At 36.9% G+C, this 13,043-nt stretch overlaps 1 protein-coding gene across 1 annotated transcript in view; it reads right to left on the bottom strand.

Moving 5' to 3' along the window:
• RhoGAP100F (Rho GTPase activating protein at 100F) overlaps positions 1 to 12,065 on the bottom strand; it is a 66,669-nt gene extending 54,604 nt beyond the window's left edge. Inside the window, exon 1 of the mRNA XM_065490893.1 lies at positions 11,860 to 12,065. The gene's annotated coding sequence lies outside the window, so the exon portion shown is untranslated. The remainder of the gene's footprint in view (positions 1 to 11,859) is intronic.
• Between the last annotated feature and the right edge of the window lie 978 nt (positions 12,066 to 13,043).

Here is a 13,043-nt window from a genome sequence, read left to right as displayed (position 1 = left end):
TAACTGACCTTTGACGTTGATGAATGACCTTAAACTTGGGTTTTATTTGAACGAGCTCGACCAATCATTTTAACCTTGTCTTTCGTTCAACAAATAAAATTGAACAACATATTTAAACTGCTTTTTTACGCAAATCAAAATTGTTCAGTTATACCAAAGAGCAGAGAGTCAGAGAATGCAAACTTCCAGGAAAAAACTAATAAGGTTTCTCATTTTTAGACGCCTAAAATTAAATAGAGATGCTCTTATTGTTAATAGTTGTGTGATTTTAAAATTAGAAAACAAAAAATCTTTCAAAATCGAAGATATTTTATTTTTTAAGTTCAAATGTGTGTTTCAATACTTGTTTTGGAAGTGGCGCGATTCGATTATGAGAGTAAATATAAACTTTTTTTATATTTCGGGTTGGTTATAACAACGAAAATTATCCCTGTAGATAACTAGCGCTTTCGTTGGTCAACGTAGGTCTACGCCATTTTTGAAGCTGCGCAATAGCTCTGGTCTTTCTAAAAAAGCTTGTTAATTTCTCGCGAAATCCTTTAATTTGTCAACATATTTTTTAATTAAATGATAGTTAGCTTGGAGGAAGTAATTTCTATAATAGAATATGTCAAATACGTGTAATTTTTTTAAATTTCCAGACAAATATATTTCTAAAAAAAATAATATTTCGAATTATGTTGAAAATTCTGTTTGGAATTTTCTCATTTCATCTTTCCCCATTTAAAATCTTAGAAAAGTATAATTTTGGTCTAGTTTCTTTTGTATAAGTTGGCAGTTTAACATAATTTTTAGTCAAAACTGCCGTTCCAATTGCAGTTGGGGAGAAAAAAAATAATCTAGCATCAAAGATTGGCATCGGGGGCAGCAAAGTGTTTGCAGCACAAAGCGAGGGGTGCGTCCTGCTTCTTCTTCTTTTTTTGCTATTTGGCAGGCAAATGAGTGATTACGGCCAAATATTTGACGTGCGCGCGGCTGTCAAAGGAAGACGGTGCGCTGGGGCCGGGCGAAAGATAATCCGCTCGTGCGGCGGTGGAGAGACGGGCGGGCGATGACCCCGCGGGGGGTGGCTGGGTGGCTGGGCTGACCTTGCGCAGCCCCAAACAGCGATGGCAATAAAAAGTAGTGCTGGCTGCTCGTAAAAGCCGAGCCGGCGCTGCTCTTTGCCGATAGAGAAGAAGAAGATAGAAGCAGCGCGCGTCTTTTGGCCGTCGCCGCCGAGCTAGCGCCGCGCACAATAAAGCCGTGTTCCAAAGTGAAATAATGCGGCACCAACGAGCCGCCACCGCCGCCGCTTGAATATTCGCCTAGCTCTTTTTGCTTTCTATATAACATATTATATTATAATAATAATGGAGCGCTTTTCGGCGGCTTTTCACAAGCTGCGCGGATCTTACAATTATTTCCGCAAGCATTGTGCGCCGTGCGAATGACGTTTATGTACTTTATACGGTCTGACAAAGGCACTTCGCTCCTCCGACGCGCCGGGAAAGTCAATAGTTTGCCTCTGGAAATGTAAGTCCGACCAGGATTTTCCTCTTTATCTGCGGTTTCAAAATGTTTGATCTGATTTCTTATAAAGGCACTCCATAAAATTTAATTAGTTTCAATAAAAAAATAAAAGAATCTTGATACTAAATAAAGTTAAATAAAAATGTAGAAAATAGATTTAATTCAGAAATAATTCATTTTAATATATAAATGTTATTTGATATTTCACCAGCATTCAAATTTTAAAATTTCGATTTTTCAATCTGTTCACGGTATAAATAGGTGTCGTATTTTTTGCTATAGGCTTCGCAAAAACATTGTGTGATGCCTTTAAAATTAAAAATTTTAATTTAGAATAATTTAGTCAATTTTTCAAATTTGTTTATTCCTGGAAAGGGCCTTTCTGATTTTTTCGAAGTCTGTGACAAAATGGTACCTTAAAAGTATATGGAGCGTTTCTAGTAAATTTTTGTGATGCAGAAATATGCAGCTTTAGAGGGATTAGGGAAAAAAATCAAAATTGCACGGTCGGTTCACCCTTGGAACATGCAATTCAACCCTTTGAAAGCCTTCAGGATGGTCAGAAAACACCCTGATGAATATTGATTAAATTTTCATTTGAGACAGGTAACCTCTTTCATTTTTTCGTGTTTATTTTTTATGCTGATAACTTGGTTTGTCAAATGTTTAGCATCATTTCATGTTTCATAAGGAAATAAATTAATATAAAAAATATAATGAATGAGAAGTGCCAAGTATTCCTTGTTAAAAGTTTTCTATTCATTGTATAAACGAAGTAATTTTCAATGGCAGACTTATTTTATATTTTTCTAATATGTAAATGAAAAAATGATATTGAATTCATTAATCTTTAATCGACTGAAACTATTTCTATTTCATAGTTTTTGAGATTATTTCATAACAAATTCAAAAAATATCTGATGAAGATCCAGAGTGATTTTAATAAACTACGTTTAGCAAAAAATGTTTAATAAAAACGATCTGTTAGTAAATATTGTAATGGAAAAAATGTGGGCTTGACAAAAGGATCCAATGCGCAGCATTTTCATTGGGTTGGACCTTAGAAATGTCTCAAAAAGTGGCAGAAAAAAATGCTACTCAAAATAAGCCAAAACTGTCCCCGTGATTGTTTTTATCCTTTTTTAACTCAAATTTTTATTTTAATGTTAATCGAGGCATTAAAAAAGAATTTTTTTCGTACAGAATTAGCAACGCCGTGGAATGAAGGAGCTCATTAATTTACAGCAGTTGTGTGGAAGGCCCTCGAAATAATTAGTGCATTTGAAAGTGGAACAAAAAGCTGGCTAATAAAAGTGCGCTACACGTCTTTCTTCCTTTCTCTCTTCTCGCTCGCGTACGGTGGAGGTGAGGCGGTGCGGTGCGGCTCTTCATTCTTTCCACTAACAAGGCTCTCCGGCGAGAAGTTGCAGGAGTGCACTTGAAGGTTCAGTCAGAGGGCGAGTGCATAGAGCAGCGGCGATTGCGTCGAGTGCACCCACACACCCAGCCTCCTCTAACTCGCTCTCTCGAGTTGACAGGCAGCCAGTCAAGTCAGTCAGTCGAGACAAAGGGGAATTATTTGATTCAGCCGCACTCGGCACTATTTTCACCCCGCCCACCCTCGTGACAATCGGCAAAAAAGACACGTCGCTCCAATCTGTCGCTGATCCTGCTGATCAACTCTCGGAAAAGGGATGGATTTATCTGTCGCGTCTCTCCAACTGATAGAGAAAGGTTACAGCTTTCACAGCCGACGAGATAAATGATTAGCGATTTTTTCGAGGGCGTGTGCAAATGGAAATCCTGAAAAATGCTGTGATCTTGATTTTCTTTTTTAAAACTTAATTTGGAGATTTTTTTAAATCGCTGTGCTCTAGTAAGACAGTTTTAAGCGATTGGAAAATTGCCACTAATTTCAAAATAGCAAATAAGAAATAAAAATACATTTTTTATAAAATTTAGAATAATTTTTGTAATGTTTGAAACCTTTTATAATGAATTTGAACATTATGTATTTTTTTTAATTCCCCTTAAAATTTAAGCCTAAAAAATAGTGAAAATAGGGAGCTTGCACAGCTGAGGAGATAAATTGTCAGGGATTTTTTCGAGGGCATGCAAATGGAAATCCTGAAAACTGCTGTGCTCTTGATTTTCTTTTTTAAAACTTAATTTGGAGATTTTTTTTAAATCGCTGCGGTCTGGTTTTAAATGATTATTAGCAAGGGATAGGAACATTGCCACTAATTTCAAAATAGATAATAAGAAATAAAAATACGTTTTTTATAAAATTTAGAACTATTTTTGTAATGTTTGAAACCTTTTTTAATTAATTTAACATTGTGTAATTTTTTAATTTCCCATAAAATTTAAGCCTAAAAAATAGGGAAAATTGGGAGCTTTCACAGCCGACGAGATAAATTAATGATTAAGGATTTTTTCGAGGGCATGCAAATGGAAATCCTGAAAAATGCTGTGCTTTTGATTTTCTTTTTTTAAACTTAATTTGCAGATTTTTAGGATCATCCATATGCAAAAATTCCTAGCTTAGAGTATTCTTAAATGTTACTTATTATAAAAAATACGATTTAATCATAATTTACAAAATGACTCGTGTACTAATAAAATTGGATGTTCACTCATTCCGCGCGTCTCGTTTGTCGGGTCAATGTCAGCAGAGCGGCCCAGTGAATGTTGATAAGGCAGCGACGGCAGAGCGTTTTATGCCTCCATAAAAAGGATAAAGTTGCGCCCAGCGTTATTTACACGCCTTTGCAGCAGCAAAGTTGATCTTTAAACTTTATTCCTGTATTTTGCTCTCGTCCAGACGCCAGAATGGATGAAACAATTTTCCTTCCTCGCTGAATAACTATATTGTTTGTTTTTTTCCACTGTTGTTTTTTCTTTTTCCATAAAAATAAAATAGCAAATTGTTAGCTTGGAGGTACAAGCTACTTTGTTACATGAAATAATGGGTTTCAGAGTGGCGGAAATTATTTGTAGCCCTTAAAAGAGTGAAATATTAAAATTAAAAAAGGTAATTTTTAGTTAAAGCGTTGCTGACGAAAATTTATTTATTAATTTATTCATTAAAACTCGAGTTCGCGTTCGAACAAAAAGTCAGACAAATGTTTTACTGAGAGAACTAAACCACGTCAGACTGATTTTCCGTCTGTTTTCCAAATGATGTTCTTGTTAGTTCTCTTGGAATGCAAATAAGGTAAAGTTACAATTCGCAATAAAAACAAATTCTAAACCGAATAAATATCATTTTATTCCTGTGACTGGTGGAAACGAAAACAACAGTTTAAAAGTGGCCAGTATAAATTAACCCCAATTTGTTTTGCCAAATGTAACCAAATTCGGTCCTCTAAAATAATATATTTAAAATAAATCAGTTGAGAAATTTATTTAAATATGTTTGGCGGTCGTGCATTGACTTGGTGCCAAGTTTCGAGTTGGACAGACAAATTGAATCGGCCGGCGTTGACTCGGAATATCAATTGGAGCAAGAGGCGCGAGAGAGATATGAGAGGTGAATTGTTTTGTTTTTAAACGCGCGTGCGACCGACTCTTCTCCCTGCCAAGGCCTTTTATGCCATGAATTTATGATGGCGTGGCCGAATTTATGGAACCGCACCGCGCTTCCTGGCTGGTGGGTTGGTGGGTTGGTTCGTTGGCGTCGCCGCGTGCTAATAATTTAACACTTTGGAAACTCGAGTTTGTTGTTGCGCGCACCCTTGCACAGCCGCGCGGAGACGTAACAGCCAATTTTATGCGCCCGCCTTTTCCAAACAAACGCAGGCTTGCAATTAATTTATGATTTTCTTCCCTCTCCACCAACCAAAAATTCAAACACCGCACAAACTCGGCTGTCGGTTCTTGAAAATATTTTTTTTTAATTCAAACACCTCCAGCAAATTAGATCAAATTTTAAAATTTCCTGAGATAATCATTAGAATTTACAGACCACTAGTTTCGCGGGAAAAATGCATTGCTCCAAATTTCCTGAGCTGATTGACTAGCAACATTTTTAAATTAAAAATTATTGAAATAATTAAATTTAAAAACCACAAGTAAGAATTTTAATTTTATCTCAGCTTTTAGAGCGTGTTCAGTTCTGTGCTCCATAAATACGTTTAATAAAAAATAATGGTAAAAAATGCATCGATAGATTTATGTAAAAACCCAAATTTTAAACTAAAACTAGTTTAAAATTTGCATTCAAATTATTTTCAACCACTGATCAAAACGTGTACGCCTTAAATTTTTCTTGTTTTTATTTTGTAACTTTAAATAAAGAAAAGCCGCAGAGCCTATATAAAGAGGTGAAAAATGACTTTTCTTACGCATGTTAATTAAATTCAACCTCAAATGAAGATTTACGGCAATGCTTCATGTGTCAAGAACCCCTTTAAATGGCCGGAGGGAAGCTAGACGGGGCGATAACAATTCTAGGGCGGTGGTGGAATGACGAGCTTGACGGAGGGACGAGCGCGCGTGTCGTCGTCATTTGTCGCAAATGATTGTGCTGTTAAAATTCCGGCAATGAGTGATGTTTAATTTAACCAGCTGGGTTCGCTGGTCCTCGTTTTCCTGACAATGACGGAATGCATGTTTAAGACTATGTCTCTGCAGACGTGAGCCGAATAATCCCTCGCGTTGTTATTCAACTGGAATATTCCTACCCTGCATCAGTCATGCTTTAGATTGTGGCGGCAAAACTTAAGATTTGGATGGAAAGTTATTTTTAAAATTACCACAAAAAAATGGGAAGCTAAAACAGGGGGCACATACTGATACAAAATCCGATTTTTCCATATTTAAAATTTGCAGCGCTTGTTTTCATGTTGAATTTCGATTCCTCTCAACGAGATGCATGCTTGATGATGCGGAAAACGTCATGATAAAATTTTAAAGAAAAATGGACAATTGCTTTATTGCGAAAGTCTTTCGTAGAGACCTTAAAGAGAAGTAAGCCAAGTCCAAAATGCTACCAAAGGCCTTTAAATAATTCTAATAGATCGCTATTTTTGTGCCTACTCTGTTAGTCTATCGGTAAATAATCGCAGAAGCGGAAATGCTCGACGCTGATTGGCTGACGCAACGCGCATGTCAGCAACTCCTTTCAAAATTGGCTTTAGGTATTCAACAATGCAGTTCACATGTGAAGTAAACTGCGAGAGATCTGCTGACATGCGCATTGCGTCAGACGCCAGCCAATCAGCATCGAGAATTTTTAAGAAAAGTCTTTACCGCCATTTCCGATTTTCGTATTTAAAATCCCATAAAAACCTTTCTTTGAATGTGCTTCTGCGATTTACGAGATCAATATGGGGTTATTTTGGGAGAAATAAAAGGGGATTTTTATTTAATAACGTTTATCTTGTTTAAATTCTCTTGTCTTGAATGTTTTTAACCGTCTACAGGTGGCGCCATCGTCGTCATAAGTAGAAACCTCTCAAAGGTATCGTTTTTACCGTTATTTGCTAAGCCGATTATGGTTTACAGCGCGTCACATGAACTCATTTTATGCCAAGAATTCATGGTAGCAGAGGATTTAATTAGAATTCGCACTGGAATTCACCTAAAAATATTAAATTATCGGTGGTGCCATCTGTAAACGAATGATTTCTTTATGAACCAGTAAATAAAAATAAAATACGTCCCTAACAAAAAGGAATTAATGTATTCTAGCACGTTTTACCGCATGAGACAATTTAAACTTACACGTTCCGGATCTTTTAAGAACGAGTGGAAGTGGAGAAAAACATTCTATCGTCTGGAATTGAACATTCGCTCCCCTCATCCTCAGAGGAAAGCTCAAAAGCGGCGGCGGCGCTCACGTGCATTAATTATTCAGCCAGACGGAAATTTTCCGGAAGCGTCTTCTTTCGCGCAGATAGCAAAAAATGGAGCCGTAAATTCCAGCGGGCTTATTATGAAGTAGTCCTTTTTCGCCGCGCGCAAGATTTATTTCATTGTTATAAATTTCTTGTCGCCGCGCGGGGTCGTTTCGGTTAAAAGCATCTCTCTTTGTCAACCAATAAGCGCGAGAGGGCTTTTATTTGGTGATGCGCGTGCGATAAGGAGGGCAGTAAAATACGCGTGAAATAATAATGCCGAGAGAGAACGGCAAACAAAGGGTCTCGTCGGCAATAAAAGAGCCATCGCCGCAGCAATTCCTCCATTATGCAAAACAGCAGCAGCTGCCGACTCATTAGCAAATTGTTTTATGGATTTTTGACGACAATTTCATCATCAACGCTTTGCGGTCACCGCGATTCAATTTAAAGTTTTGTGAGAAAAAAAATCTTCCTTCTCTTTTGTTTTAATTATGCTGCTTCTAATTGCAGCGACCAACCAACACCCGTGTAATAACTCGCGACGTCAGCAAAGTTTTTGACTTTTCTTTCTGCACTGCTGAGATGATGGCCCCCGGCACACTCGAGCTACGTCGCGCAGCAGCTTGTTATTAAAAGTGAAATGACTGCGAAGAAAGGAGAAACTAAATGGATGTATTATGCAAAGTTTCAACTTGCTATAACCTACTTTGTTAAGCTCGAGTATGTTTTTTGCTCCGGAACGCAGTATTTGTTTTGGCAAAAAGCGAAACTGGCAGATTTTTCCGTTTGTTATTTGCTTTCCTTTGAATAGAGTCAAAATATTTTTGTTTTAACGGAAGCAAAACAAAAATAAACACACAAACGTAATAAAAATACTCGCGGACAACAGAAAAATGGTGGTCAAAAACCTTGCAATGAAAGATTTACTTACAAGGGGATTAAAAAATCTTAATTATAAATAAAAAATCTTGTCTAAGGGGGTCATCAAATTTGAACTTGGATTACAATTTTCCAAATGGACCTGATTATAATGCTTATTAAAAAAGAGAGCACCATCTAGGCTACTGAAAATCCTGATCTACTCAGTTTAAACAAGAATTTCTCTTATCACTCGTGCCTTTTTTTAAAGTTCTGGGCTGAAAGATTTTAAATACGCTGTTTAACTGGGCAAAAAGTCTACTATATTTTCGCATATGTATGTCTTACGATATCTATAATTAATGTTTTTAAATTATATTCAGATAAAACATAGGGTTTGAAAAATATAAAAACGGGCTTTGCAGGCTAAAACCGTCGAAATCTACAAAAATTAGCAAAATAAAAACTGAACAAAACCCTGTAAATTTAAAATTTAACCCAATGCTTGACTCTCACCAAGAAAATTCAAGCATAAAAAATTGCAGCAAGCTTGTAACTAGTTCGTTTTTAAAATACAACATTTCTTGACAGCTTGAAGCCAATTTAATTTACATTAGAAATTAGAATGTGTGAAGTGTTAACTCATTTTTCCCTTTTCTTCCCAATAATAAATACATTTTCAGTAGATTGAAATTATTTTCACGATTGGGAAAATACGAAAATTCATTTTTTTTAAATCACTAGAAGAACTTTTTTAAATCGCAATTTCCACTGACAATTTTGCTCGCTTGAAATGTTTCTTTCCGTCTTCAAAAACGATTAAAACGATTTAAATTATGGTACGTAAGAATTTCAAGTCAAAAAATAAAAAAGAACCAGGTACAAAAAAATCAATCAACCTAAATTAAAAATAAAATATTTAGAAAAAAGGACGTTCGACTCATCAATTTTTCAGTGTTGAAATTCTGCATGGTTTGCGGAGCGCCTGCACGGAATCGACGTTAGGCAACCGGAAGCGCACGGCGGACAAAACGGTTGCATAAGCAGCTCAGCGGTGCAATTTGTGGCGCTTTTTCGCCTTCGCCTCCTCCGCCGCTCTTCATCTTGAAAAGTTTCAGCCTCTCCGTCAGTCTGATCTTTCCCTTTCTTCTGACACATTCATCAGCCGTGCATTTTTTTCCTCCTCCCTGTGTGTGTGTGTTTGGCACAAGGAGAGCAGCGATAAAATTTCACGGCGATCGCGCCATTAGCTGGATTTGAAAGGCAGCGAAACTTTTTTCCTTTTTAATCTAAGCGAATGTGCCTTTTTTCGCTACAGCCAATCGACTGCTCCTCTCGAATTTTTTATATAAATTTTTCCACCCCGACAGCAGCATCCAGGAGAGCAGCCGAGTTCATTGCTACACACGTGCTCAAATAAAGAATCGCAACTTATTTCTTGGCGTGTAGTTCGATTTCTCGGCGTGGAATTCGCAGCCGATTGCTTCCGATTCGCGCAGGGCCAAATTGGATTACGCCGCAGCTAGCCAGCCTTCCAGCCTGCCAGCCAACTCGCCCCCGGCCGGCCGCGAGTCAGCAACAAACTAATGAAATTATAGCAATTTTCCATAATGGTTTTATGTACGTCGGTTATTAAGTTGATTATTTTTCTAACCAAAAAAATAAACTCCGGGATATTCTTTGCTTTTAATCGTCACGGGACCATCAAATGAGCACAAATCATGCAATTTTAAGCCTTTTGAGCCGCACTTACAATCAATTAAAACCGTCGAAAAACTCATCAATTTAATATTCGACACCAAATAAGCTCAAATCATGGAGTTTTTTAACGCTTGAGACACAATTTAAATCGTCTGTGGAGCTAAAAACCTTCTGAATCAAAGAAACATAAAAGCGCACAAACTTTTGTCTAGATTGTCGGTAGAACTTTAGCAACTTTTCAATTTATTCAATCTTTTAAAGCAAAAAATAATCAATTTTATTTCGAAACTATAGTCCAAACGTCGAAAGTAATTTTATCTTACCAGCATATAAAAATTATACTTCCTTTTGAAAGCTTAAACTGAATAAAAGAATTGCAAAAAACAGGAATTGAGGAATTGGTGACAGTAAAAATATCAAAATGTGTAAAAGCAGTATCTTAACACCATCTACATGGACTAAAAACCTATCAAAATTTCAAGTATTTTGGCATGTAAAAGAAATTTAACCTAAAATTTGATTTTGGACTTTGATACTCCTAAAAATAAACCTAAATTTAAAAATGGATTATTAATTAAAATATTAAGATTTTCATAATTTTTTAAAGCCGAAATATTTTGAAATATTTAAAAAATCGCGTTAGATATTTTTCCTTAAATTAAAAAATAAACCTTTGCATTTTCCAATAATTTAGATGCGATTTTGAGCATTGTTAAAATATTAAGCTCTTCTGAACACCGTAGATAGTAATTTGCAAATTAATGGCAAATCATCCGTAAGTTCTGGGAAGGATTTTCTTGTGGAATTTTAATTTAAATTTTTACTTCTCCAAACGATTAAAAACTTTTCACGCTATTCAATAAAAACAGATCAAGTAGAAAAACAAACGGTTGAGAAATTAAGAACAAAATCTTACTGAAATTTGAGAGGATTAAAGGGGATGTATATCTTTTTGTCCTTTCTCTATTTGCACTGACCAACATAATTTTCCAGCTCAGTGCGGCGAAAGATTACATCATGTATTAAATCATTGCTGGAAATTTTCAGATATTCCTGTTTCTTATTCTTTCCAAATTACTTATTTTTGATATTTTACAAATTTTCCTTGTTTGGAGGCACAAAAATTGTTATTAGATAAAAATGGGTTAACTTCAGAGCTTATTTCTGATTGTAGTCAGCCTTAAAACGTTTGCGAAGGGCAAAATATCTTCCGGAAATTTCTTACCAAAATTTAATTCTTCAAAGAAACTACAATCCAGCGAAGAAACTTATTGGAACTTGAGAAATTAAGTCATTGTTGTAATCTTTTGCGGCATAAAATTTATTCTCAAGAGATGAATCAGTTTTTTTTAATTAAAATATAAATTATTGTTTTAACAATTATTTTCATTTTTTGGAGATATCACTTTAATTATGAATTTTTCGAGTTTCTCGAATCTTTCCCGGCCTGAAGGATTTTTATTTCTATGATTTAAATTTTCTCTATGGCAACAATTTGAGAGTTTGAGAGGAAAATCAAAATTTTGTCCGCATTTACTAAAATTTGTAAGCTTTTAGCCAATAATTGAAAAAAATGACTGAAATATCCCTTCAGAACAGTTTTAAAATCCAATTATAATTTTGTAAAACTTTCATTTTAAATTAAATGCAGCTTCCTCGGTACATAAAAGTATTAATAACTATGTAGGAATGAATAAAAATGAACAATTTGCTCAGTTTTGCTCAAATTTTTGGTGTAGAAACCTTAAAATTACCATTTTTGCTACTAGAGCTCCGCTCTTTTGTCTGCAGAGGTGACAAGCGTAAAAATTAAAATCCACCACTATAGCATTCGATCGAATGTAATTTTCCCTTGTCTGGAGCTAGTGACATAGTGGAGGGGCAGGCACGTGACGCGTTTTTCTGCGGACGCGGAGCCGGGCTGGCACTTTCAACTTTCACTCACCTCATGATCAGGTGCCGTGTCCGCCGCGTTGGCCGGATCCGTCCTGGCGAGAGAAACTGCCTGAGTGCCGAAGCCGCCGGAGTCGTGCACTCGACGCCGGAAAACATAAAACGCAGACGGGCGCGAAGCAAACGAACGGAACGGGAAAAAAGAAGAGCGGCTCGCGCGGTGTCACTCGCAGGTGCAAACTAAAACGGCCAACTACTAAAATAACTCTCGTCGCGCGCGCTATCTTTGCCCGCTCATCCCCTATTTTTCGCCGCTGCTCCCCTACCTTAGTTCGCGGCGTGTCCGTCGCCGCGCGTGTCTGGCCCCGCGCGCTGCAGCAACGAACCCCTCGACCGCCGTTGCAACAGCCCCGGCGCCATGCGCGCCTTTATTATTTAATACCTGCCCCTGCCTCGATGTGCCTCGCCGCCCAAATGCCAAAATCCTTCCTTCCTGCTGCCTTCACCGCCGCCACCGTGTATCGGAAACGCATTTCATGCACATACCTCTTTGTTTTTGCCCAACCAACGTACGCGCCATTTATTATTCACACCGCGCACGTCATACCTTTTTGCCTGATGATAACGAATATATATAGCGGGAAAACTATCGGAATTCTATGGAGCCTTAAAGAGTTACATTTCGGATGAATATTTTAATCGTTGGAAATTGAGAGTTAAGTTGAAAGCAATGTGTTGGGGTCGTTCTTGGTTATTTGTGGAATAATAAATCCAACTTTTTCTTTCTGCTTCGTGTCTTTATTCCAATTCCAAGAATAATAGATGTGATAGATAGCGATTGAACTGCAAAGGGCATAACAAAAACAAGTAAATATTTGAAGTCTCGGCCAGCCACGCTGCGCCGCGCCACCCGGCAAATTTGGGTCACGTGGCCAGCCGCCGGTGAAAAAGGGTCAAAAATTAAAAGTGCAGGAGTAAAAAATGTCTTCCGGCCTTTCAGGCCGTTAAGCACTATCAAAGTTCATGTTTAAAATATTTTCAGCCGCGCCAGCCGCCCCCGGACAAGAGTATTTGGCTTAAGCCTTAAATCACGCGACTGAGACCTCTAGTAAATATCATAAATAACAAGAACAAATTCAAAACATTTTTTATGAAGGAATACAGATATATTACAATTTAATTTGACGTTGAGCACAAATATTTGATCTATCAAAAGTAAAAAATTATTTTTTTCTA

This window comes from Cloeon dipterum, chromosome 4 (genome assembly GCF_949628265.1).
Source record: "Cloeon dipterum chromosome 4, ieCloDipt1.1, whole genome shotgun sequence".
In the NCBI taxonomy this organism is placed as follows: domain Eukaryota; kingdom Metazoa; phylum Arthropoda; class Insecta; order Ephemeroptera; family Baetidae; genus Cloeon; species Cloeon dipterum.
Note: the sequence above shows the minus strand (reverse complement) of the source record. Positions and strands in the feature narration are given on the sequence as shown.